A 25,757-nucleotide genomic window follows, 5' to 3' on the forward strand; every position below is an offset into this window, starting at 1 on the left:
ACGCGACCTCCTTGATGGAACCACGGGGGCACGCCCCACTATTTGAGAAACACTGGGTTAAAGAAAGTTTTTTTGTGCATTATGAAGAAATGCGAAAATTTCCGCACAAGTTTTTTAATTACTGTCGGATGTCGGTTTCCACTTTTGATTGTCTGCTGCAGCTGGTGCAATGCCACATTGCACGCCGATCAACCAATATGCGACTTGGTGTTAGCCCCGAAGAGAGACTACTTGTCACTTTGAGGTAAGGAAACAGTAGTCGAGTGTGCGCTTACACCGGTGTTATGCACTGAAATGCCCCCCCCGCCATGGATTGCCCCCCCTACATAATCGTTATCAAATATTATATTAGAACATAAATTAATAGGTTCATGGTTTACAAATTACACGAGACAATAAAATAAAATAAGCAATATGAAAATATATATGTTGTATATGAAAACATAAAAATATTAATATTTTTTCATATACAACATGTAAACTTATATATATCCGGTCCTCCGAAGCGTAAAATAAACGCGCAGAAAACGAACTGGAAGCGGTTTCCTTGCGTTCGTTGGGTTTTGAACGCCAAGAAAAAGCTGCTTGCAACGTTTTTGTGATGCCGTATAAACGCGCTGCCGGAAAACGCGACGTCACCAAAGCCCGTGTGAACACTCTCATTGACTCCTACGTGTAGAAAACACTCGGCGCTTGATCCGCTCACGGACGCTACGAACGCAAAAAAAACGCTCGATTTTAACGCCCGTGTGAACAAGGCCTTACTGTGTAACTTGTGTTGCAATTAGCCATTCTTTTTATAAACATTATTCAGTATGATACAGTGTTATATACCTTTTCGCAAAACTGATTGCTAATGTTATTAGAGTAAACTGTGTGTATAATAACTGGCAATTATGAAAATTATCAGGTTCTTGGCTATTAGTTATTTTACCAGCTTTTTTGTATTTGGAAAAACAGTATAACAAAGAGGGCAATTACTATTGCTTAAAATGCAATTGTAATAACATGTACCTGACCAGATTCTCATCAAGTTACTACTATCCACATATTCCTTTTTGTTTAAATTCCCCACTCACAGAAAAAAAGATTTCCCGATAATGGTTTCTTATTCAATGAGTCACATAATTTAGGTTCCATATCTACTGGTAATGGCTACTCTGCATAACGAGTGAAGATACAATACAATATTAAATTCCCAATTTAAATATCTTTTAGGTGACAGTTCACGACTGGTACTGATGTGAGAATTTCAAGTGCTTTTTATAAGTTCCAAAGTGAATAAAATGTACATCCTGCAGTCTGCCTTTCAATGTGTCATTTTGAAACAATTTAAAGTAGTGTTTCCAGAAATGAGTTAGGAGCACAAAAAATATAAATTATTGCCTTTTCAAGCATGTTTTATAATGATGATTTTTTTTTTCTTCTGTGCTTTGCCTCTTTAAATGTGTGGGAATGCACAGGGTTAAGTCATTACCAGTTTGCTGCTGTTAACAAGACAGTAAACACCAAACCACATTTGGATCAGCTGCAGATTAGTTAAACTTAGTCCTGATCTCCTTCAATTACTCAATGCAACAACACTCAGACTGGACAATCAAACCCTGCTAGTACACTCCAACACAGTCTTGTCTTGATATGGTGCTAAGTAGGGATGCTCCAATTAATCGGCAACCAATCAAAATCAGCCAATTTTCACAAATTTTTTTTTTTTTATGTGTGAATGGTAAAACACAAGACCACAAAAAAGCTTCACAGAAATTTAGCTGCATTGCTCCTTTACGCAAGGTATTATGGTAGTAGAACTAGTGTGTCATTATTTTTCTTCTACAGCAAACTTTCTGCAGTGTAAACAAACTGCAACGTATGGAAGCGTGCTTTATCAATGAATAAGAGGTGACTGGTGTATTAGCATTTATTTTAAAAAGTGGAGTAATAAACTGAGAAAAAAGTAATCAGAGAAGTCATCCTGTGCAACTACATATACAGTGGTGTGAAAAACTATTTGCCCCCTTCCTGATTTCTTATTCTTTTGCATGTTTGTCACACAAAATGTTTCTGATCATCAAACACATTTAACCATTAGTCAAATATAACACAAGTAAACACAAAATGCAGTTTTTAAATGATGTTTTTTATTATTTAGGGAGAGAAAAAAATCCAAACCTACATGGCCCTGTGTGAAAAAGTAATTGCCCCCTGAACCTAATAACTGGTTGGGCCACCCTTAGCAGCAATAACTGCAATCAAGCGTTTGTGATAACTTGCAATGAGTCTTTTACAGCGCTCTGGAGGAATTTTGGCCCACTCATCTTTGCAGAATTGTTGTAATTCAGCTTTATTTGAGGGTTTTCTAGCATGAACCGCCTTTTTAAGGTCATGCCATTGCATCTAAATTGGATTCAGCTCAGGACTTTGACTAGGCCACTCCAAAGTCTTCATTTTGTTTTTCTTCAGCCATTCAGAGGTGGATTTGCTGGTGTGTTTTGAGTCATTGTCCTGTTGCAGCACCCAAGATCGCTTCAGCTTGAGTTGACGAACAGCTGACCGGACATTCTTCTTCAGGATTTTTTGGTAGACAGTAGAATTCATGGTTCCATCTATCACAGTAAGCCTTCCAGGTCCTGAAGCAGCAAAACAACCCCAGACCGTCACACTGCCACCACCATATTTTACTGTTGGTATGATGTTCTTTTTCTAAAATGCTGTGTTCCTTTTACGCCAGATGTAACGGACATTTGCCTTCCAAAAGTTCAACTTTTGTCTCATCAGTCCACAAGGTATTTTCCCAAAAGTCTTGGCAATCATTGAGATGTTTCTTAGCAAAATTGAGACGAGCCCTTATGTTCTTTTTGCTTAACAGTGGTTTGCGTCTTGGAAATCTGCCATGCAGGCCGTTTTTGCCCAGTCTCTTTCTTATTGTGGAGTCGTGAACACTGACCTTAACTGAGGCAAGTGAGGCCTGCAGTTCTTTAGATGTTGTCCTGAGGTCTTTTGTGACCTCTCGGATGAGTCGTCTCTGCGCTCTTGGGGTAATTTTGGTCGGCCGGCCACTCCTGGGAAGGTTCACCACTGTTCCATGTTTTTGCCATTTGTGGATAATGGCTCTCACTGTGGTTCGCTGGAGTCCCAAAGCTTTAGAAATGGCTTTATAACCTTTACCAGACTGATAGATCTCAATCACTTCTGTTCTCATTTGTTCCTGAATTTCTTTAGATCTTGGCATGATGTCTAGCTTTTGAGGTGCTTTTGGTCTACTTCTGTGTCAGGCAGCTCCTATTTAAGTGATTTCTTGATTGAAACAGGTGTGGCAGTAATCAGGCCTGGGGGTGGCTACGGAAATTGAACTCAGGTGTGATACACCACAGTTAGGTTATTTTATAACAAGGGGCAATTACTTTTCACACAGGGCCATGTAGGTTTGGATTTTTTTTCTCCCTAAATAATAAAAACCATCATTTAAAAACTGCATTTTGTGTTTACTTGTGTTATATTTTACTAATGGTTAAATGTGTTTGATGATCAGAAACATTTTGTGTGACAAACATGCAAAAGAATAAGAAATCAGGAAGGGGGCAAATAGTTTTTCACACCACTGTATGGCAAAAAAGCTACTTTAAGGAATTCAGACCTTTATTTTGTCCTTTCAATTAAAATGGACACTGCTCAAGTTTGGACAGTGTGCTTATTTAAAATGCAGTTTTAACTGGGAAAAGAAAAGATAAGGATGAATTTGAAAGTGCTGCTTAGTAAACAATAGTCTTTTATTAAAGATTTGTACTGTGCTTATTAATTGTTCCAGTGCGTCATATAGCATGAGTTTTGGTAAGAAACAAGTACTACATAATTAAAATGGTAATCCATATTTTATAATTACACCTCAAGAATTATGAATGTCTAGGTGACACATTGGGGAAAAAAAAACATACCTATATAAATATAGAAAATATATCTTAACAGCAAAAAGCTGTAGTGCAATTAATAATTAAAACATGTAAGTGCATGTATATCTACATTTAAGCATCGTCGTGTGCGAATAAGTATACAGTATATATTTTTTGTTGTTAGAGAAAAAAAAACTAAACAATATTACTGCTTATAATTATAAGAAGCATTTTATTTTCTTTTATGCCATATAAAAAAAAACAGAATTGGTATTGGAATCAGACAATCAAGTAAAATGAAATTGGTGATCAGTATCAGTCTTAAAAAACCTTAATGGAAGATCCCTATTGCCAAGTATGGTATTACGTTAGATGCAATGCAACTGACTCCTTATTGTCAAGATTATAACAGCAGTGGCAGATTTGTTTAAAACTAATAGCTCAGTGTGCATCAAGTACTTTAAGTACTCTAAATAGTCTAAATGTATTTCCCTTTCATGGCTTTCTCCAATACTAGATTATGTATGGATAAAATAACAGGAAAAAACAAAATAATTACATGGAATTAGTATTTGTGAACATTTTAATCTCCAAAAACTACTCAAACTATTTATGAGATTAAAAATGTTACCATGTCAGTCTTCTTATGATCTTTTTATATCTATATATCTATATATCTATATCTATATCTATATATCTATATATATATCTATATATCTATATATCTATATATATATCTATATATATATATATCTATATATCTATATATATATATATATATATATATATATATATATATATATATATATAAAGTACACAACCATAACCAACTTTAAAATTGTCAGTCTCAGTTTTTTCAGGGAGTTCAATACTTTCTTTTTTTGGCTATCGTTAACAAAAAGATTTTTGACTACTTATCCCATGTAATATACTGTATATTGCTCTCAAAAAACAAGCACATAACATTCCTGTTCCATTAAAAGTATATGCTCTCCATTACACTAAACTGAATAAGCAATTTACAAATGGTCAAACAAATGGTCCGTAACTTAAAGCACTTGTTGAAAGAAAGCCGAGTAACTACATTTAGAAAAATAAATTAATGGGAGACAGTTGCTGATAACAACAACAACTCTATCCATTATCCAACCCGCTATATCCTAACTACAGGGTGACGGGGTCTGCTGGAGCCCACCACCACCACCACAACAACAATATATATATATATATATATATATATATATATATATATATATATATATATATATATACACACACACACACACACACACGTACATACATACATACATACAGTGGAACCTCTAGATACGATCACCTCTGTATACGAGAAATTAGGGTTAAGTATGAGCGAAAAATTTGGATCTAAATACGAGCATTAGCTCACGTAACGAGCCAGGCTGTGGTTATGCGTGACGCTTTTCCCGATCCGCCTCGACTCGGGGATTCACCAAAGCTGACGCTGCCAGTCCGTCAGCTCACTCAGTGTTCCTTGTTCTCCCGTAGCGTGAGGATCTACGCGTTTGTGCGCTTGTGATTTCATTGTTTCGCTGTAGCTGTTCGCTGTATAAGCGTATCCAAAAATATCGCGGACATGCAGACGGAGAATAGGAGATGATTGCCCTCAAGAGGAGAGAGAGGCGTGCCCGCGAGTGAGCGAGATAAGTAAAGAGAGAGAGAGCGAGCGAGAGAGATAAGGAGAGAGAGAGACGTGTGCGCGAGCGAGCGAGAGAGATAAGAGAGAGAGAGAGAGAGAGAGACGCGTGCGCAAGCGAGAGAGATAAGGAGAGAGAGATGCGCACGAGAGAAGAACCATCAGCTCAGTTATGCTCACATGACGCTCAGCAGACAAAGTGTATCCATACTACTTGTATTGCTCGTTTTATCAAGTCAAAATTAATTTAAAAATTTAGCTCGCCTTGCAAAACACTCGTAAACCAAGGTTCCAATTGTATATACAGTGGTACCTCGGTATACGTCTGCTTTGGAATAAGTTCAACTTGGTATACGTCCTGTTTAGAGGCAAAATATTTTGCTTGGTATACGACCTTTGTTTGGAATACGACTCGTGTGCTAGAACAACACGTGTGGTATACCGGGCGCACGCCTTCAAAAAAAAAAATAGGGCCAGGTTTTAACCTGTACAGTTATCCCTCGCTATATCGCGCTTCGACTTTCGCAGCTTCACTCTATCGTGGATTTTATATGAAAGCATAACTAAATATATAACACGGATTTTTCGCTGCTTCGCGGGTTCTGTGGACAATGTGTCCTTTTACTTTCTGTACATGCTTCCTCAGTTGGTTTGCCAAGTTGATTTCATACAAGGGACACTACTGGCGGATGACTGAGAAGCTGACCAATCAGAGCACGCAGTTAAGTTCCTGCGTGCTGAATGCAGTGTTAACCAGGAAGTCTCGTCTTGCTCATTCAGCATCAACGTGTTTCGCTGTGTAAAGAGTTAACTTTTGTGCTCTTTTGTATTTATCTTTGTGCATAGTTAAGCCCTTCATTATGGCTCCAAAACGATCTGCTACTGCATCAGGGGCCGTGCCCAAGTGCAAACGGAAGATGTTAACGATTGCCGAAAAGGTAAACGTTTTGGATTTGTTGAAGGCTACGATTCTTTTTATTTAAAAAGTAGGAAAGGAATATAAGATCTACGGCCACAGTGTCCTTTTAACCAGGGTGCAAAACGAGTTGTAAGTGGATGTAATAAGGCAGTAGTCTGGAAGGAATCTGCCTTAGGGATTTGGATTGAAGAATGCCAGAAGAAGAACAACGGCAGTGCTTCACAATCGCCTGAAGAGGCTCCTTTGGAAGAGCTGTAACACTCTCCTTTGTTGTGCAGTAAAATTAAACTCATTGTTATCGGACAAGTCATTTTCATTTATTTCATCTAATTGCTTTTGTATTTATGTATTTTAATATTAAGCAGTGTTTAAATTATTTTATACAACCCCATCAATGTATACACATATATATATATACATACATATATACTGTACACACACACACACACATATACATACATATATATATATATGTATGTGTCAATGTGGCATGCTAAGGCGGCTTATTTTCTGTAGTTATATTTTTGAATAAAAGCATACTTGTTCTGTTATATTTGTACCTTTTGTGAAACTGTTAATTTGATATTTGGACTTCAGGCTTCATACATTATATAGTTTATGCCTAAATTTTGTCATTTACTACTACAATATGAAAAACCTTTTTGTTTTAAAAATGTGTTTACACGGATTACTGTAGAAACGAAACACACGTGAAAACTCCACTTCACTCTCAGATAATCAATCAAGGCATGAGCTGGGAGAAGTTTGTGCACGTTCTAAGTCGGTGGGGGATGGAATAGCCGGCTACTTGCAACTTTTCTTTATCAGCACATTTAGATTAACAAAAGACGCTGGCGGAGAGGTGAGAACGGTTTTAAGAAGCGATTTAAGGTGGGACGGATCTACAAGTTCTTTCGTAGGCTCTGGTAATTCTAGTGTTAAATTCTGAAGATTCATGAAAGTAAAATCAGTTCTTCAGGTATTTATAAACCATAACACTTGATGAGTCACAAATCAAGTAATCTGCACCAAGCAAACTGCAATCCTGCTCTGTCCTTGCTGTTAGCGGCCAGCATGATCCGATCTTCTACCTGCAGATCAACTGCAATTCAATTTTCAAGTGTGTCTGTGGAATTTGTAGGAATCTAGAGTGTTACCCACCTCTGTGATTGTTGCATGGTATTACACAAAAATAAGTTGAAGAGCTGGATTTCATGCAGTTCGTGCATGTATGTAAAATCTGTCCTTATGGATTCACATGAAGTGTACATGTATCTTAAATAAAACGTTTACCATTGATTACAGTCTATTTTGTACAGTATACAACATGCAAAAAGATCCAGGGTTCGTCAAGATTGATCATGTATATTTGGGGCAAGGTGCCAGATGCTAGTGTCCATTTTTAAACCCATCCTGTGTTTGTATCATTTAGGGCAACTGCACCATTTTCATGTTATTAAATTAGTTCAAACACCGTTGGGCTGCAAGCTGATAAAGTCTGTTTTTTACAATAATAATCTGCAGATAATATTGTTCAATCAAGGCAGTCTTATTTGTGCTTAGATAATTCTATTAACTGTTTTTAATAGTTAACTTGCCTAAAGCAGCAGGAGAAGGCGCTGCTGAGTGAGCTCTCACTTATCTCACTCATTAGTAAAACAGACAAGTAAAAGGGGAAAATGCATAAAATACACATGTTCAAGCAACTGCACTCAAGGTAACACTGAAACAGTAAACTAATTCATAGTTATTTCTCTGTTTTAAGATTGACAAGTGTGAAAACTAGCCAAAGTTTTTTCAATGGAAGATTTTGAAATTTAAAAACCTTGTACAGCAGAATCTGTTCAAAATATCTCAACAAATTTCTTGAAAGAATAAGCATGACACATTTCAACAAAATTGGTCCACAGGGGACCAGATTGTTTAATGCATGCCGACAGGGAGGCAGTCATGGGCAATTACAATAGGTGCTTTGCACATTATATGGGCGAAACAGATTTGAAAAATTAAAAGCGTCACAAGATTTTTGAAATTTGAATTAATTTGATTTATCCATTACATATTACTCTTTAATAATATTTTTTACTATTTAATGATTCAAATATACAATTGCAGATGTTACAAACTTAACAGACTGGTTTCACTGATAAACCAGGCTTTAAAGCATGTGTTACAAAAACGGCTTTAAAGTGTTTGTTTAAATCAGGGATCTCAAACTTCAGTCCTGGAGGGCCACAGTGGCTGCGGATTTTCATTCTAACCCTTTTCTTAATTAGTGACCCAATTTTGCTGCTAATTAACTTCTTTTGAATTGAAATTAATTGACTTGTGGTTTTTGTTTTGTTTTTTGTTGTTTTTTTTTTTTTTTAAGATTTGTTCCCCAGAATTTCTTCATCGCTCCTCTGAATTGCTTCATTTCTTTCCTTAAATAGAAAAGGAATGCGAAGTGAGTAAGCCAACAGAAGTCCAACAAAGTCAGGTCCTCAAACTCCAACCAGTTTCACTCCAACCAGTTGCTTAATTAGGCAGAGTGTCTTGTTGTTAATTCAAACTGTTCTTTAATTCCATGGCTTGTTTCTGCTATCATTGTGCAATAGCACACACTTTCAAAATATTTGATTTTTTTCTTTACTTTTCTAAAAGCACTGTTAAAATGTTTTTGAGAACCTGAACAAATTAACATTCCTGAGACCTCCCCCCTTTTTATTTTCAGATATTGTATGATGGGCATAGTTTGTTGGTCATGTTTTGATTCATTTTGTTTCTTATTATTGTTTGGCTGCTAAATAAGGAAAAAGAAACAATTATTGGGTCTGAGTCTTCAAGAGCAAGTCAATTAAAATTAATTCCAAAGAACTTAATTAGAAGCAAAAATAGGTCACTCATTAAGAAAAGGGTTAGAATAAAAACCTGTCACAAGTACAAATATAACTATATTTGATTTATTTTTTATATTTTGTATGGGTTTTAAGCAGTATTTTTCAGTTACAGCAAAAGAAATATCAGAGAATAAATTTAGAACATGCACATGCTGAGATAATAGTTCATGATATTCATTCTTTATAAACCCTAGGCTGAAATCCCCCAAAGATTATAAACCACCAATTTGTTGTTACACTGGGAAGATTCACATCTCTGCCACACATTAAAATTCAAGGCTTGCATTGTATTTTGATATTAATGAATGTCAATACTTGTTTACTTAAATGACAGCTTATTAACTACTTAATGGATATACAGTACCAGTATTTTAAAGTTTTTTTACTATTTATATATTTTATATTGTATTACAGAAAAAGGAACATTATTGTTCACCTCAATAATAGAGGTACTTTAACAAAAAGCCATTCCATGGGATTTCTGTTTTTGCTGTGGTACCGAAAAGTACTGAGTATCCTACAACTTCACTTGTATTGAATGCAAACATTATGGTATTGTTGACATCGCTACCTGTGACAATATTGACCCTATGATATTGTATAGATTATTAGAATATTTGGAAATTTTTTCCTGAAATTGCTTACTGTATAACTGTGTTGCCTATATTTATTTAATTTTGCTTTGGCCTGTATGTAGCATTTCAGATCTCATCAATAAACTTAGTTATTGTTTTTTTTAAATCCAGTTCTGAAGATTTTTTCATTCTTTTTAAATCTTTTTTGCTATCCCCTCATTTTTAGTTTCATCTGTCAATTCACAAGTTTAAAAACCATATTCAGATCTATGTCACCACTATAAATTGGAAAAGTCCGGATGCTTGAAGGACTCCACAAATGGCTTCATTCACTATACCAACAGTGCTGTTGAAAATTATTTCACAGTGCATGCAAGTCTTTCTTACTTAAAACCCATGGCTAATGCTAAAAAGCATAAAGTCCATATTGAAAACAAACAATTCTATTTTCACTGGACCAACCAATTTTGCTTTATTTTACCAGATCTTATGAATGCTAGGATGACTAATTTGCAAGCAGGTGATTATAAAGTTTCACTTTGAAAAATGCCACAGCCACTTCAGTGACAAGTACCACGCAAAATCAGAGAGTCACAAATAAAAGATTGCAATATTAATTGTGGCATAAAATTATTCTGTTATCACCATCCATAAAATGTCACTTGAACACTAGAATACAAACAAGGCATCTGTGTTTTTAATGGAACACAACAAAAGCAAAAAAAACACTTTCACAATGCCGAGTTAATAAAAACATGTACAACATAATACGGTGAAAGAAATCCAATTACAAGGAGAATAATAAAGCAAACAGCCATAGAGCTGGCAAGACAATAGTACAGAGAGAAGAGTAGAAGTTTTGGCAGGAAGCTATCTGTGCTGCTCTTCAATTTTAAGAAAGCAGTTTTCAAGTCGCTCACCTCTGACTCGTTTTGTGGCAGGACTGAATCAGAACAACTGTGTTTGTTAAACATGGGCGATATGGCCTAAAATCAATATCACGATAAATTGAGCAGTTAACCTCGATAACGATAAATGGACGATAACCACCCCAAGTGCCAAAAAAACAAACTTTTTTTTTTTTTTTTCATTTGATGGGGCTGTGGCAGGCAGCATAGTTCCTCCAGTTATTTTGATAATATTATTCCCCCTAGACCTATTCATTGCAATTATATTATTACCACTTTAAAGGACTGTAAAATGTCACTGAAAATAAATGAAGACAATAGTAGTAAGTACTTTTAGTGGTTAAGATTTATTAACTGAACAAAATAAAAAGTGTAGGATACAATATGTAACCATGCTCTCTAAAAAATGTGTATCCCTTGTAAACAAAATAGTTTAATAATAAATATGTTTCACATTGGCTATTCACAAAGTAAACAATGATTGTGCAAATGTAATGCCATCATGGACAAAGGCCTATCTCTGCTAAAGCCTTGAGGTAGCATATCTATCCAAATCTTCACACCCAACATCACCCCAATTCATGGTCTAATTCTCAAATAAAGCAAGCAAAATAAAGTAAGAATTAAATAAGACCTCTCAGACCATATTTACAAAATTAAAAAGGGTTGGCACAGTAATAAAACATTTTAAAAATCATGTATTTTGCTACATTTCACAGCACAACATGATCAACACTGGCTCACAATAAGTCTTCTGTAAAACTTTCTGGATACACTGCTGCTCAGCAGTCTTAAGTATTTTATGCCTATATAAACATTATTCAAACATTAATACTTTCAATTTTGAATATGACACACAGAATTAAAGTCACTTTAAAACACACCAGATGTCACCACCCAAATATATTAAGATGTACACACTTACCGACTGCCAGGTGCAGCCTGTGCCCAAAACATTGCACCCGTGTCCATTTATTGAGCTTGACAGCTTTCACAATATTTGGGCCGTTGTCAGTTGTTATAGCAACAAGGTCCTCTTCACTGATGTCCCATGCAGACAGCATCGCTCTCAACCCCTGTCCAACCATCTCCCCCGTGTGATCAGATGGAAAATAGGCCGTCTCGAGCACTCTGGTACGCAGCTCCCATTTGTTGTCGATGTAATGAACTGTGAGACTAATATACGGCTCCATTGTGCGGCTGGACCAGAGATCGGATGTGGCTGCAACGCTTAACGTATCTCAATTCAGCAGCAACCTTTTTCCTCTCTGTGCTGTACATGCTGGGAATGATAGTTTTGAAAAATATTTTCGTGATGGGAGTTCGTATCTCTTGTCAATTATTTTCATGAAGTGTCTGAACCCGTTGCGTTCCACTGTAGCAATAGGAGCCATGTCTTTTGCTATGTGGTAGCCTATAACATTTGTGATTTCTTGCCATCTTTTTGAAGTTCGCTCATATAGTTGAGTACTAGCAAATGCTTCGGTTATTGACCGCTGCCTGGTGGAGGAAGACGTTTTTGCTGGTCCTCCTAATCTCTTCTCGCTTTGAGCTTTTTTTATGTCTTCGAATTGAATCACATGGTTGTGCTGCAGGTGGTGGAAGAGGTTGGTTGTGTTACCTTGACTTGACGCAACAGTCTTTTTGCAGAGTTTACATTTAACAATTTTTTGATCAATATCATCCTTGTTGAATCCAAAATGTTGCCAAACGATTGATGATGCATTTTTTTTGTTAACAAGCGTCTCCTCTTCCTCCTTCACCAGCTCTACCTTCGTCGCTGCTGCTTCAACATTTAAATCGTCCTCCATTTGTTCACCCGTGTCTCGTCTTGTTACAGGTAGTAGAGTCATGTGACTCCACCCCGTCAAGTCTGTAACGTAGCACAGCGTCTTAAAGGGACATGAACATCGCCAACCTGCACATGCCTTTTCTTTTTTTTTAAAATACCGAATTTACCGACATGGGCAAAATGACGTCGATGAGAGTCATAAATTTCGGTAACGATAAATTTTTGATATATCGCCCAGCCCTAGTGTTTGTGAAATTTTCTTTAATGGGTGGGCTTTCTGGGACTGGTGCCTTGTTTATACACCATACATGGATGCCAAGACTAAAAAGAATAGCTTGAACAAGGAGAAAATTGTGTATTTTGTCATTAATGAAGCAACTATTATGGCTGAATTACACAAGGGCATGGTAAGCAGATTATCTGTGTTAAACCTGAGCTAATGGTATTTTGTTGTATCATTCACATATCAGTGTTATGTGCCAAATAGTGTGAGAAAGACAACACAGATACCAGGATGAGGATTGTAAACTTCTCTTGCAAGAGTTCCAGTCTGCAACATCACATCTTCAGACTTCTGCTGGAGGAAAAGTCAAATCTAACCTAAATCGGTTTAATTTGTAATTGCAAAGCAAGAACCATACTGCTGTGGACATGTATGAAACTGTTCGTTTTTTTGCTGCTTACAGTTGGCCCAGATTGTACAATACGTATAGCGAAAAGTGTGCAATTTCTGCATCTGCTACAAAATTATTGAAAAAATTAGTATGATGATGCATGTATTAATGGTATGATTGACAGATAATTTTAATTAGTGATTCAAGGAGCTTCAACCTCTCAAATGAAAAAATGACCGTGGAGGCCAAAAAACTACTTACAACCCTGAATGAATCATCTCCCATGTCAAAATCAGTTTTGCTTAAAAAGAAAGAAATAGTTGTTAGTGTGTCTGACTGCTGAATAAACACAGCCTCTCAATTCACAGGTAGAAGAGTGACTGTAAAGCTGTTTCTCAGAATATTTCCCTCCAGCTATATCTGCAAGTCATCGCTTTATTCAATCAACATTATCAAAAACCAGGACAAGAACAGACCCTCCAATGGATAACACCTGGATACGTGCCTATTCACTGTTCTCACAAAACAGCTCCTCATATTTAGGTCTCTCAGTTCTACACACCAGTGTCACCCTGGTTATTGAATTTTGAGAAAACTCAAATTACTATAGTTACCCAAATTAATAGATTTTAGTTAAAAATGTAATAAGGCACCTAAAATAAACATTAAGTACAAATTATGAAACAAAGTAAGGCTGATGTGCTGTCCCTTTTGCTTTTCATTTTTGCTTGTTTTCAGCTTTAAACAACAGTAATTGGGGACCCCTGCAGAAATGCATCAGAGTCTTTTAAAAAGTCTCAGAAAATTATGTTTTATGTGATACTTTTGTCCACTTACCCTTGTTGCCTGATCAGAAAAGTCTAACAACCTTTCTGTCATAAATGGGGCTGAGAGATCAAATGTCAAATGTCACCATTTGAATACAGTTCAAAGGCTTTTTTGTTATGTATTTTTGAAGGCAAATCCTAACATTCAATTGTAAAAAAAAAAAAAGTTATTTATTTTACCCCAAATTAATTTCTGCTTAACAAATACTCCAGACACACAATGTAGTATTGTCACATTTTGCAGACCTGTTTTGCTTATCAATTCCACAAGTAGCATTTTTATAATTTTAAATGGATAGCTGGTTTCATCATAAAATAGACAGACATCTATTTGTAAAAAACACCATTTCAGAATACAGCTTTACAGATTTTTCTACCCCTCTGGTTTGCTAATTACTAAGAACAAATTTAGCACCAAAAAGTACCATTTTGTTTGTTATGCTGTTCTGATTCACTCATAAACCTCTAATGTACCAAACAAAAGCTGGTTTCCATTACTATTATGAACAAAGGAAAACTGCAGCCATATTTCTATTTCACTTATTATTATAGTGGCTTTAAAAAAGCCGTTTTAAAGACAACTTTCAAAGTCAGCAAAACTTCAGCCAACATGCGGTACCACACACACGGTGTCTCTAGGTGGATGCTGGTTTGACACACAATTAATAAAACAAAGGCAAAATGAAAAATACAAATTAAGTTTACATGTATTATGTTTTTGCTACATCTGCAATGAGGAAAAAGGACTCCATTTATTTTAATCCCGAATGTTATTCCGTGGCCACTGTCTTCCACCATCACTCAATTGGTGCCCCTTTTCACAAACTTATCAAATTGCATCTGCACATGTTTTAAAATTAACTATAGCATAGAAGCATGTGCCGTAGGCTTCTTGTGATTTGTTTTAACACTGTGCCATGTACTGTTTGTTATCTGAATATGTTCCTGATAAACCCTCAAATTCATTTTACAGAATTCTTAAGTTATTGTGAAGAAAAAAAAAAAACGTCCATACGCTCGGGACTACCAGTTTTTAATTTCAGACAACCAAACTAAAAACTCAGAAAGCCTGTCAGACTACAAGATGTTTCAGATCTTTAGTCCATGCAATATTTTCTTATACACAGCATGCTAAAAACAAAATTACCCAACTCTTCATGTATAATTTTAACTTTGGAGTTAATTTTAAGGTCAGCTGATTATAAGATGCTGCAGATGTTCTACCAGACGGTTGTGGCGAGTGCCCTCTTCTAAATGGTGGTGTGCTGGTGAGGTAGCATAAAGAAGAAGGACATCTCACGCCTGGACAAACTGGTGAGGAAGATAGGCTCTGTTGTATGCAGGGAGCTTGACAGGTTGACATCCGTAGCAGAGTGATGGGCGCTAAGCAGGCTCCCGTCAATCATGGAGAATCCAGTGCATCCACTGAGCAGTGTCATCTCCAGACAGAGGAGCAGCTTCAGCGACAGACTGCTGTCACTGTCCTGCTCCGCTGACAGACTGAGGAGATCATTCCTTCCCCACACTATGCGACTCTTCAGTTCCACCCAGGGGGGTAAACGTTAACATTACACAAAGTTATTGTCTGTTTTTACCTGCATTTTTATTACTCTTTAATTTAATATTTTTTTTATCAGTATGCTGCTGCTGGATTATGTGAATTTCCTCTTGGGATTAATAAAGTAGCTATCTAATTCAGCCATATTTAATCACTGTGTCCTGGATTGTATTCATTGTTGGGGTCTGGATCGTCTATCTACCTGTGTGCTGAGGACTGTTTGTGGATTCACAGCTTTCCCGCAAGTATAGGAGCGCTCCTGAACCATCCATCCATCCATCCATCCATCTTCACCCTTACAGTGTCTACCAGTAGGACTGTTTTTTTTATACCCTTTCAACATACAAATCTCTGGACTTACTCTCGTCATCTCTCATTATATCCGGTTTGGTATTCCGTGGACTTTGCTGTGTGGTGTTTGTGATTATATGTTTAATATAATATCACCGTAGGGGTGCAGGGGTGGTATTATTGTTTTCATTTATATAATTTAATTTCATTATATTCTTTAATTCCTGTTAGTTCCCAGTGTGCTGTATTTTGTCTCTGTTTGTGAGTGTGTGTGGGTCGAGCCAAGGCTGGGAACGTCCCTGGGATCCACTATAAAAATAAATAACTGTCACCTTGACGGTGTGAATCTTAGCGGCACCTGACTGCTACAAGGATATCATCCAAATGATTTGAAGTCTAAAACAGATGAGTTATTCTCAGTGCTTCACTTTTTTCTCTTCACTTTCCTTCCAAGTATTTAATTACATTTTTTAATTTAAATTTCTTTTGTCACTGTCTTGCTCCACTGACAGACTGAGGAGATCATTCCTCCCCCACACTATGCTACTCTTCAATAACATTATCCAAAGTTATGGTCTGTTTTTACATGCATTTTTATTACTCTTTAATTTAATATTGTTTTTTGTATCAGTATACTGCTGCTGGATTATGTGAATTTCCCCTTGGGATTAATAAAGTAAGAAAAATGATGTCAGGCACAGCATTTGTTGGGTTTTTGCAGTGTACTGCACATAGAATTTTTCTCTAACTACACGGTGATGTGGGCATGGCACAGCTTAAGAAAATAAAGACAGAAGTTGTGAGCATGCACTGATACAGCGTATTGTCGCACCCACTATATGATGAACGTTAGGTATTAAATGAACAATTACATAAACAAGCAGGCTAGATGCACTGAATGGTCTCCTTTAATTTATCAAATTTCTCATGTTCTTATGGTGAATTTCAATAACGGGCTGGCCACATGGGTGCTAAAATGGGCTAAGGATAATGCAACAGATCATCACAGCAGAAGGAAGACATGCAAAACTATTTGAAGTGTATAATAATGAAAAATTTTGTTTCTTTGTGTACATCACCAACTCTCGAGACTATACTCGCCCTCACTTCACTGCCTTTGGTTAATGGGTATGCACATATCAGTAATGAGCAATATAGTGAAACTGTGCAGCAAGTCTATAAAGCAAGCAAGAGAAATAATAGCATTAGCTGTGAAGCAACTGGAGCAGTGACAGCAAGAATGCCAAAACTTTAGATAGGTAGATAGATAGATTAGATAGATAGATGTATGATGTACCATTACACTAAACATTCCGCAAACATGAAGTAACTCCATAAGCTGTACCGCGTAGTTGTCAGTCACAATGGCTGGTTATCATTTATGTTCTATTCATTCATCTCCGCTGTCAACAATGACCAGCTCTAGATCCTTGTTTTAAAATGCTTCCTTTTTGTCCGAGGAGGAGTTGTGAGGACACATTTTCAAGACACATTAATACGACTGCTACCTATGAGCAACTGAAGATACAGTATGTGCAACTAGTAGAATTATGCAATCACACGTTTCACTGCTGTATCTTAAATTTTGTCTAATTCATGATTACTTTAAATGTTCAATAAGGGAATAAATTTGACAATGTTTAGTTAAATGGTGTCTACAAGAAGATTCATAACACATGAATAGGTTACGGAATAACATATGTAGTATTAAGAAGCAATATTTGGTTATTTTACTATAATAATACTCGCAAGGTGATACAGACGTTTCATAAAGCAGATGCCATTACATTGTATTAAAACAAGGAGCTAATATTTGTGGACCCTGATGTGGGGATACATATGTTAGTTAAATTATGGTGTATTTTGAACAAGTGCAGTGTTATGACTTTTTTTTTTCTTTTTTTTAAAGCAGTGATCCGGTTAACTGTTCATTACTAATCACATATTGCTTCTTAAATGTCATTCCATGCTTATACATATGTTATGAAGTCACTATGTGGACACACTTCAAATAAAGTGTTACTGAAATATGTCACATTGTTCTCCATGCATGGTTAAGTAACTTCAAATATATCAGTGAATACTAATTCAGTCAAGATAACAATCAACCAAGGACATTGTGAATCGAAATCAAATTCAATCGGGACATCAGTGCTAAGACCCAACCCTACTAACAGATACATTTGAGGTTGTCAAAATGCTCCTTTTTATTAGCCTAAACCTCAGATTTACTAAAACAAGGACCTGCTTAATGGTACAAATGTGAAATCTTAGTGCATCTGTATACAGAGATAAATGCCTGTGGTCAACTAATGGTGTATGACACTGTAATGGATATATTACACCTCAGAATAGCCCTGAAGGTCAAACAGAGAAACTAATTGGTGAGGTCTAAAGTAGGTATGAACATAAAATTTGAGAAAACAACAATAATAATTCAGTGTTTCAGTTTATTTTTGATCAAATATTTTTGAGTGTATTGTAAAAATGACAAAATCCTTTATAAATCATTTATTTGCTAAAATATTGTCTTGCAAGATGTGAATTATGTTTATATACATAGAACAGCGCAATGCACTCATGTACAACAAAACTTTACAAGTACTGTACTTGTTGCTGTAGGCAACCCACCACCCTGTTTATAAAGTTTGGCTACCAGGAAGTATATCTAGACTGCCAGCTGGCAAAGCTGGTAGCCCTGCAGACTACAACATGCATTTACAATTTATTCATTTCTAGGTTTTAAGATAGTAACTGTATTGAACCTATTTAGGCAATCGTAAGTGATTTAATCTGGGTTTCGCATATTCATCACAGGCAGTACAAAGTGTGCCCAACTTCAATTCTGTCTTTGATCAAGTCATGTAATCTGCATAGAGAATCCAGATTTTTTGAAGGGCTCTGTTTCAACTGTCACTTTTGTCTGAAAGCTTCACTTTTCATTTGCATCTCCTAAACAACACTGCATAAGACTTCATGTTTGCAAATATACCATAAGCAAAAAAGAAAAAAATGTCAATAAAAATAAAATACATGTAAAGTACAAACATTCTTGTACAACTTTTACCTTACATTTTAATATGCAGTATTGGAATTTCTACTTATTTTTAATATGAAAATGCAAACCTTAATTTTGGGCTAACTTGACACCACTACTTATTAGCCCACACTGGCTGTTACTTAAAATATTTTCATAAAGTCTTCTAATTTATTTCTGATGTTCCTTAATTTTGTATGGGTATGGAATTGCTGGGATCCATTTTGTCTCTCTTCTTGAATTGTGAAGCTATATGTGCAACTTTTCCAGCGTTATTACTTTGCCAATCTGGGGAGATTGTTGGAAAATTCCTCTAAAACATTCATAAATTACATCTTTTAACACTACTGGTAAAATTTGATTGGGACTATAGTGTTATTAATTTTCACTGCATCAAAAACCTGAAACGCAAACTCTTCCATAAGACATAATACTAGGAATTAGGAAGGTGTTACATTGGTTGGTCGAGTATAACAGATGAAATTCTTCTTCAGTGTATAGATTTTGTGGAAGAACAAAAAATGCACCCATTTGCGAAAAAGTAGTGGAAAACTTGCAAACACATTTGGATGTAAGACACAAACATAAAAACCTAAATATGCAAAAGGAAGTGGAAAATGTGATTTTATGTTGGTGTATTAGTGTCTTAAAGATAATGTCTTTATGTATGGACATTCATGTGAACTGTGTGTAACAAGTGAGCCTGCACCTTTAAGAATATTACCCAGCATGAAAACGTGATTGGTGAATTGATTTTGATTGTATTTATCAATAGCACCTGATGACCCTGATTCTCTAGATTTACTAGCACAATGTCTGACTTGTATCTCAGAATGGATGAATAGTAACTTTCTCAAGTTAAATAAAGAGAAAATTGAAATCTTAGTGATTGGCAATAATGGATACAATGAGGCTATTAGAAATAAACTGGATACATTAGGATTAAAAGTCAAGATGGAGGTAAAAAGCTTAGGGGTAATTGTTGACTGTAATCTGAATTTTAAATCGCATATTAATCAGATCATTAGGACAGCATTTTTTCACTTAAACATATCAAAAGTTAGATCTCTTATATCATTGAAAGATGCTGAGAAATTAGTTCACTCATTTGTTTTCAGTCGACTAGATTACTGTAACGCAATCCTCTCAGGAATACCCAAAACAGACATAAATTGTTTGCAACTAATGCAGAATCCAGCTGCTAGAATCCTAACTAGGAAAAGAAAATCCGAGCACATTTCTCCAGTTTTGATGTCACTACACTGGTTACCTGTGTCATTCAGGATTGACTTTAAAATTCTGCTTATGGTTTATAAAGCCTTAAATAATCTCACCCCATCTTATATATCGGAATGTCTGACACCTTATATTCTAAATCGTAACCTCAGATCTTCAAATGAGTGTCTCCTTAGAATTCCAAAAGCAAAACTTAAAAGAAGTGGTGAGGCGGCCTTCTGCTGCTATGCACCTAAAATCTGGAATAGCCTGCCAATAGGAATTTGCCAGGCTAATACAGTAGAGCACTTTAAAAAACTGCTGAAAACACATTACTTTAACATGGCCTTCTCATAACTTCACTGTAATTAAAATCCTGATACTCTGTATATCCAACTCATTATAATAACTATTCATGGTGGCTCTAAAATCTGTACTAACCCCTATTCTCTCTTCTGTTTCATTTTCCGGTGTCCTTTAGGTGGTGTCTTGCGCCACCACCATCTACTCAAAGCACCGTGATGTTCCAACAATGATGGATGGATTAAAAGCCAGAAGTCTGTTTAACAATCAACATCAAGTGACTCCGTGAGAACCCTAACTACAAACAGGACTATTTCATTATGTGAGGTAGAATGCCCAGAGGGGACTGAGCGAGATTTTATTTCTTTCTCCAGCCATCTGGAGTTTTTTTTTGTTTTTTCTGTCCACCCTGGCCATCGGACCTAACTCCTTTTCTATGTTAACTAATGTTGTCTTATTTTAATTTCTTACTTTGTCTTTTATTTTTATTTTCTTCATTATGTAAAGCACTTTGAGCTACTTTTTGTATGAAAATGTGCTATATAAATAAATGTTGTTGTTGTTGATACAAACAGGAACATAGGACAAGAAGCAGTTACTGTATGTCTTGAGCTGTGTCTGCTTGGTAGTGGCCCAAGTGACTGAGAAAGTAGCTGTACTTCAATTTGTTCAAGAGAAAGAAATGGCTGTTATCAAATCAATCAGTATGTTTACATATACTTCAATAACCAAGTTATTCCCAGAAACCCGGATACAAAAATGCCACATATATTCTTAACCTGTTAAGAGAAATTGGGATATTGGCCTGTAAGAATCTAAGTTAACACACTTAAATCTCTGCGAGCACCCCAGTTATTTTCCCATATAAATCTTTAACCAGGTTGCAGTTAAGGATTTTGTAGTCCATGAGTGTCCACGGCCAGTTGTGTCATCATAAATACTGAAACTTGGAGGGAAGCAGCAACAATAAAGAAAAGATAACAGCAAACCCATGCATTTTTGGAGTGATGCTGAAACCACCCTAACGCTAAACCTCAAGAAGGAATTTAATATTTTGACTTGTTTACATGGATGAAAGCTATGCAACGGTAAAATTATTTTTCTTGGGCAACTGCTTTAGCAATCACATTATTCCTCCTCTTAATTGAAATAATCTGACCCAGTATTTCAGAAATCAACAAATTTATATTGATGAGCTAGACATGCAGTACTAACCTCAGCAGCACAATCTCATAAGATACTGGCTCCATGCTTGTTTTCAATTTCAAGGCTGCTTATGTTGACATTTAACTCTTTTTTTGCATGCTTCACTGAAGGAGTGTTTTGCCAAAGAAGAACTCCATAAATGTACTTGCATATGTAAACATAGGTATTTAAGAAACTGGGTTTGTGCCTTAACCAGGTTACTCGCCTTATCCCAGTTTTATATGTGCATGTACATTGACTCAATGAGTACTAGTGCATTAAGAGATGTTTAGATGGATAATAAGCAGACCTGTATATACAATCAGCGGTATGCTTATTACTTGTTAAAAATTATGTTCCAGTCTAAAAAGAACATTTTGATACATTACACTGTTATCTACTGTAACATTAACTGCAAATTTTTAAATATACCATGATATGGATTTTTCATTATACTGCTTAGTAGGAATCTAGTAATAACTCAAACTATGGGTGTCAGTCGCAATGTCTAAAATTTCCTCTTAACATTCAAAGCAGATAAATATACATTAACAGACTTTCATAATACACAATCTGATGGGAACAGAATAGTTCATCATTATAGAAATATACATTTATCATTTATATATAGGCCTTTATCGACTGTATATATTGTTTTAGGTTATGCTTTCTATATCAACATATAACATTCACAAACCTCCTTAATCTAAATTTACATCCAAAAGGGTGCTGGAGCCTATCCTAGCAAAACTGGGTGCAGGACAGGCACCATCCATGCACATAGCACAAGTCCACCAAAACCCCATTCATGCACACACACACACACACACATTCTGACATTCAGACGAACTCAATTGGGGGGAAGGAAATTAAGAACTGTTAGAGCAAAATCTTCAGACGTCACAATAAGAATGTGCAAACTCCACCCAGATAACGTGTGGGTGTAGGATTCAAATCCAGGATGCTTGATTCATGAAGCATCATCCCTATCCACTACACCATCATGCCAGCCAGTGACAACAATTCAATTTATAATTACTTAATGTATATGGTGAAGTGATGCACTGAAGCTAAAGGTATTTGCGCAAGTATATGGAAGGTTGTCAGCTCAAATCCCGTTACTGCTGAAAGGGATCCTACTCAATTGGGTCCTTCAGCAAGACCCTTAATCTGAAAATTGCACCAGGGGCATTGCACAATGGCGGACCCTGCACACTGACCACCAAAGGTAATGCTAAAAGACAATTTCTCTTCAGTGATTAATAAAAGTATATCAAATTAACATCAAAAATATTTTAATTCTGAGGTTGCAAATATTCAAAAGGACTGTAAAATTCATATTCAACCTATTTTCTGATATGGTAGTAGGGCACAGCTTGAAATACATTATATTTGCAAAAGTACAAGGAAAAAACATGTAATACACTTAAAAATGTGACGTACAAATAAATTACCTAAGTCAATACATTGATTATTGTGTTTTCTTGCACTGAGACTTAAACTTCTATTCTGGAAAGCTGCAACTTCTTATTTACAGATTTGAGTTTATCCATTAAGATCACATTTAATGTAGTTTAGGGTCACAGGTGGTTGAAGCATTTTCTGACAGCACTGGACAAATGGCAGGAAACTGAATTAGACAGAATGCCAGTCCATCACAGGTTCCACTCACGCACATATCCATGCTGAATTTGTGTTAACAATTAATGTAACCTATATATTTTGGCATATGGAGAGGTAACTGAAGCATCCAGAAGAAACCCCACACTAACAACAACTGGGTGTGGGATTCAAACTCATAGCGGATGTGTGAAACAGCGATGTTAACCGTGCCATCATAACCCACTGTGGTTATAGTTGTATAATAACATTTTAGTTTGGACATAATGTGAGAAAACCTTTCATTTCCTCAACATGCCAATTAAATAAATATTAACATGCATGAGAGAAAATGCACTTACACAAGAGAACAGAAGCGTTTTTGATCTACCAAAGGCAAAACCAATAAGCACATTATTATGTCATTCCGTTCACAGTAAAACAAAATAATAAAATCCTAAAATGCATTTAACAGAAAGTAAGTATATGTATGTAGTTGCAATGTTAAACAGTTTGTCATTGGTATAGAGTAAACAAGTAGACTTAAGGCTTTCATGTCACCATACAAGATAGATAGAGTAGATAGATAGAGTAGATAGAGTAGATAGATAGATAGATAGATAGATAGATAGATAGATAGATAGATAGATAGATAGATAGATACTTTATTAATCTCAAGGGGAAATTCACACAATCCAGCAGGTCATACATCATGGAAACAGAGGACATATATGTGCTCTACTTAATAAAACACATAGTACACAGCTATCCTGAATCGTTTTCATCTATAACAGATGCTAACACATCTCCAGGGCTCAATACATCCAAATGTTTATGCAACACCTACCCAATATGTATACTACATTCAGTTTACTACCATACTGTAACCTACTAAGCCAAGGAAAATGCACACATAGCATCATTTGGATTATGAAAAGCATCATTTCTGAAAAGTTTCAACTTAGAACTTCACTCTGTCTGATGATACTGCCCATTTTTACAAAATAAAAAATAAACAAGAGAAAACAACAAAAAAAATCTAAATGTTCACATTATACATCCAGTGCTATATACAGGCTTAAATTTCTTTGAATCAACAGTCGCTGAAGTACTTTACAGTAAGAATGCAGTATTTTCCATAACTATAGAAATGTGAAACTCCTAAATTGATTAAAACAGGATAAAATATCGTTCCAAATAACAATAATCGTTTTATTTAGAAGCATGTTCTTAACTTTCACCTCTCCGTATTTGCCCTTTTTGCAGATGAATGTCAGACAAATCAGGAATGTAGTGCACATGATATACTGCCTGCCAAAAATTTACTTAACCCAGAATAAGTAATAATGTGCCCCACCTAGCTGGGGTTTAGTTGACACGATCTATGTTTCAAGTGTTACTCAGGATTTTGATATAACTAAACAGCAGTTCAACCCCAACTCGTCACCTACTATAGCAAATATATAATATACCAATTATTCAGAATCCATTATAAGCACTACGCGGTGCACAATCTTCTTAGTAATATATAATTTACAATCACTGTTCATTTTACACTTTAAAGTTAACAGACTGCCCGATCAACTAGGCTCTGATAAAATTATTTACGCAACGCGTAGTTTACCATCCACCCAATATGAACAAATCTTAGTGTACTACGTATAGTTTGTCACAATTATTACCTATGACACAATCAATGTGCCTTTGAAACCTAGTCAACTGTGCAGCTGTTCACAACATCTGCCCTAAGTGGTTTAAGGAAACATCAGTTATTAGTAAACAACTTGCCCTTTTTTTTTTTTTTAGTCGAACAGATTCGCATAAATCAAATACACTAAACAGAACAAGGCAACGTTATTGATGTGTAGTTTGCTGTCAGTGATATTTACAGAAACGTAACTGAAAACATTTTCATAAAAACAGCACTCAAATAATAAAAAGGAAGTTGAGAAAAGGATTTAAAAAAAGAAAGAAAAAACAATATTAAGTAAAAGAACGCCAAGCCCGGCGGCTGGGCCTACCTTCCTCTGCGCGCCCCTGCAGCCGACTTTCTCCTGACGCCGTAGAACTCAAAGCATCGGGTTGAACGAATTCTAAACGACGGGGAGCAGGGCGGCCGCTTTCTACAGCGGGAGCGCCTTCACTCTTTCGTCGTTCTTTAACAGAACCGTTTTCCGAACACACCGTCAGATTCAAGCGTTCGCAAAGCCAACAGTGGAGACATTCAAACAAACAGGCCACCGTAGTCAAGCGCCGATAGCGATCAGGAAAGAAGTCCGCCCAGCTTGTCGATTGCCGAGTACGTCGAGCAACAACGAAGCGCAGGCTCCATGTGGCCGGCCAGAACGGAAGTTTAGAGGCTTAGGAGTTTGGAGACATATCTGAAATCCAAACTTTTTACTGTCATAACCCTGGTAGAATTACGCTTTGTTTCCCAATATTATGGTGTGCTTCCGATTTTTATAGATAGATAGAAAGATCGAATTTCACACCACACAG

At 36.1% G+C, this 25,757-nt stretch overlaps 1 protein-coding gene across 1 annotated transcript in view; it reads right to left on the bottom strand.

The window, feature by feature from the left end:
* ambra1a (autophagy/beclin-1 regulator 1a) overlaps window positions 1–25,505 on the bottom strand; it is a 126,022-nt gene extending 100,517 nt beyond the window's left edge. The window contains exon 1 of the mRNA XM_039754863.1: window positions 25,280–25,505. The gene's annotated coding sequence lies outside the window, so the exon portion shown is untranslated. The remainder of the gene's footprint in view (window positions 1–25,279) is intronic.
* Between the last annotated feature and the right edge of the window lie 252 nt (window positions 25,506–25,757).

This window comes from Polypterus senegalus, chromosome 1, assembly GCF_016835505.1.
Source record: "Polypterus senegalus isolate Bchr_013 chromosome 1, ASM1683550v1, whole genome shotgun sequence".
Classification (NCBI taxonomy): Eukaryota; Metazoa; Chordata; class Cladistia; order Polypteriformes; family Polypteridae; genus Polypterus; species Polypterus senegalus.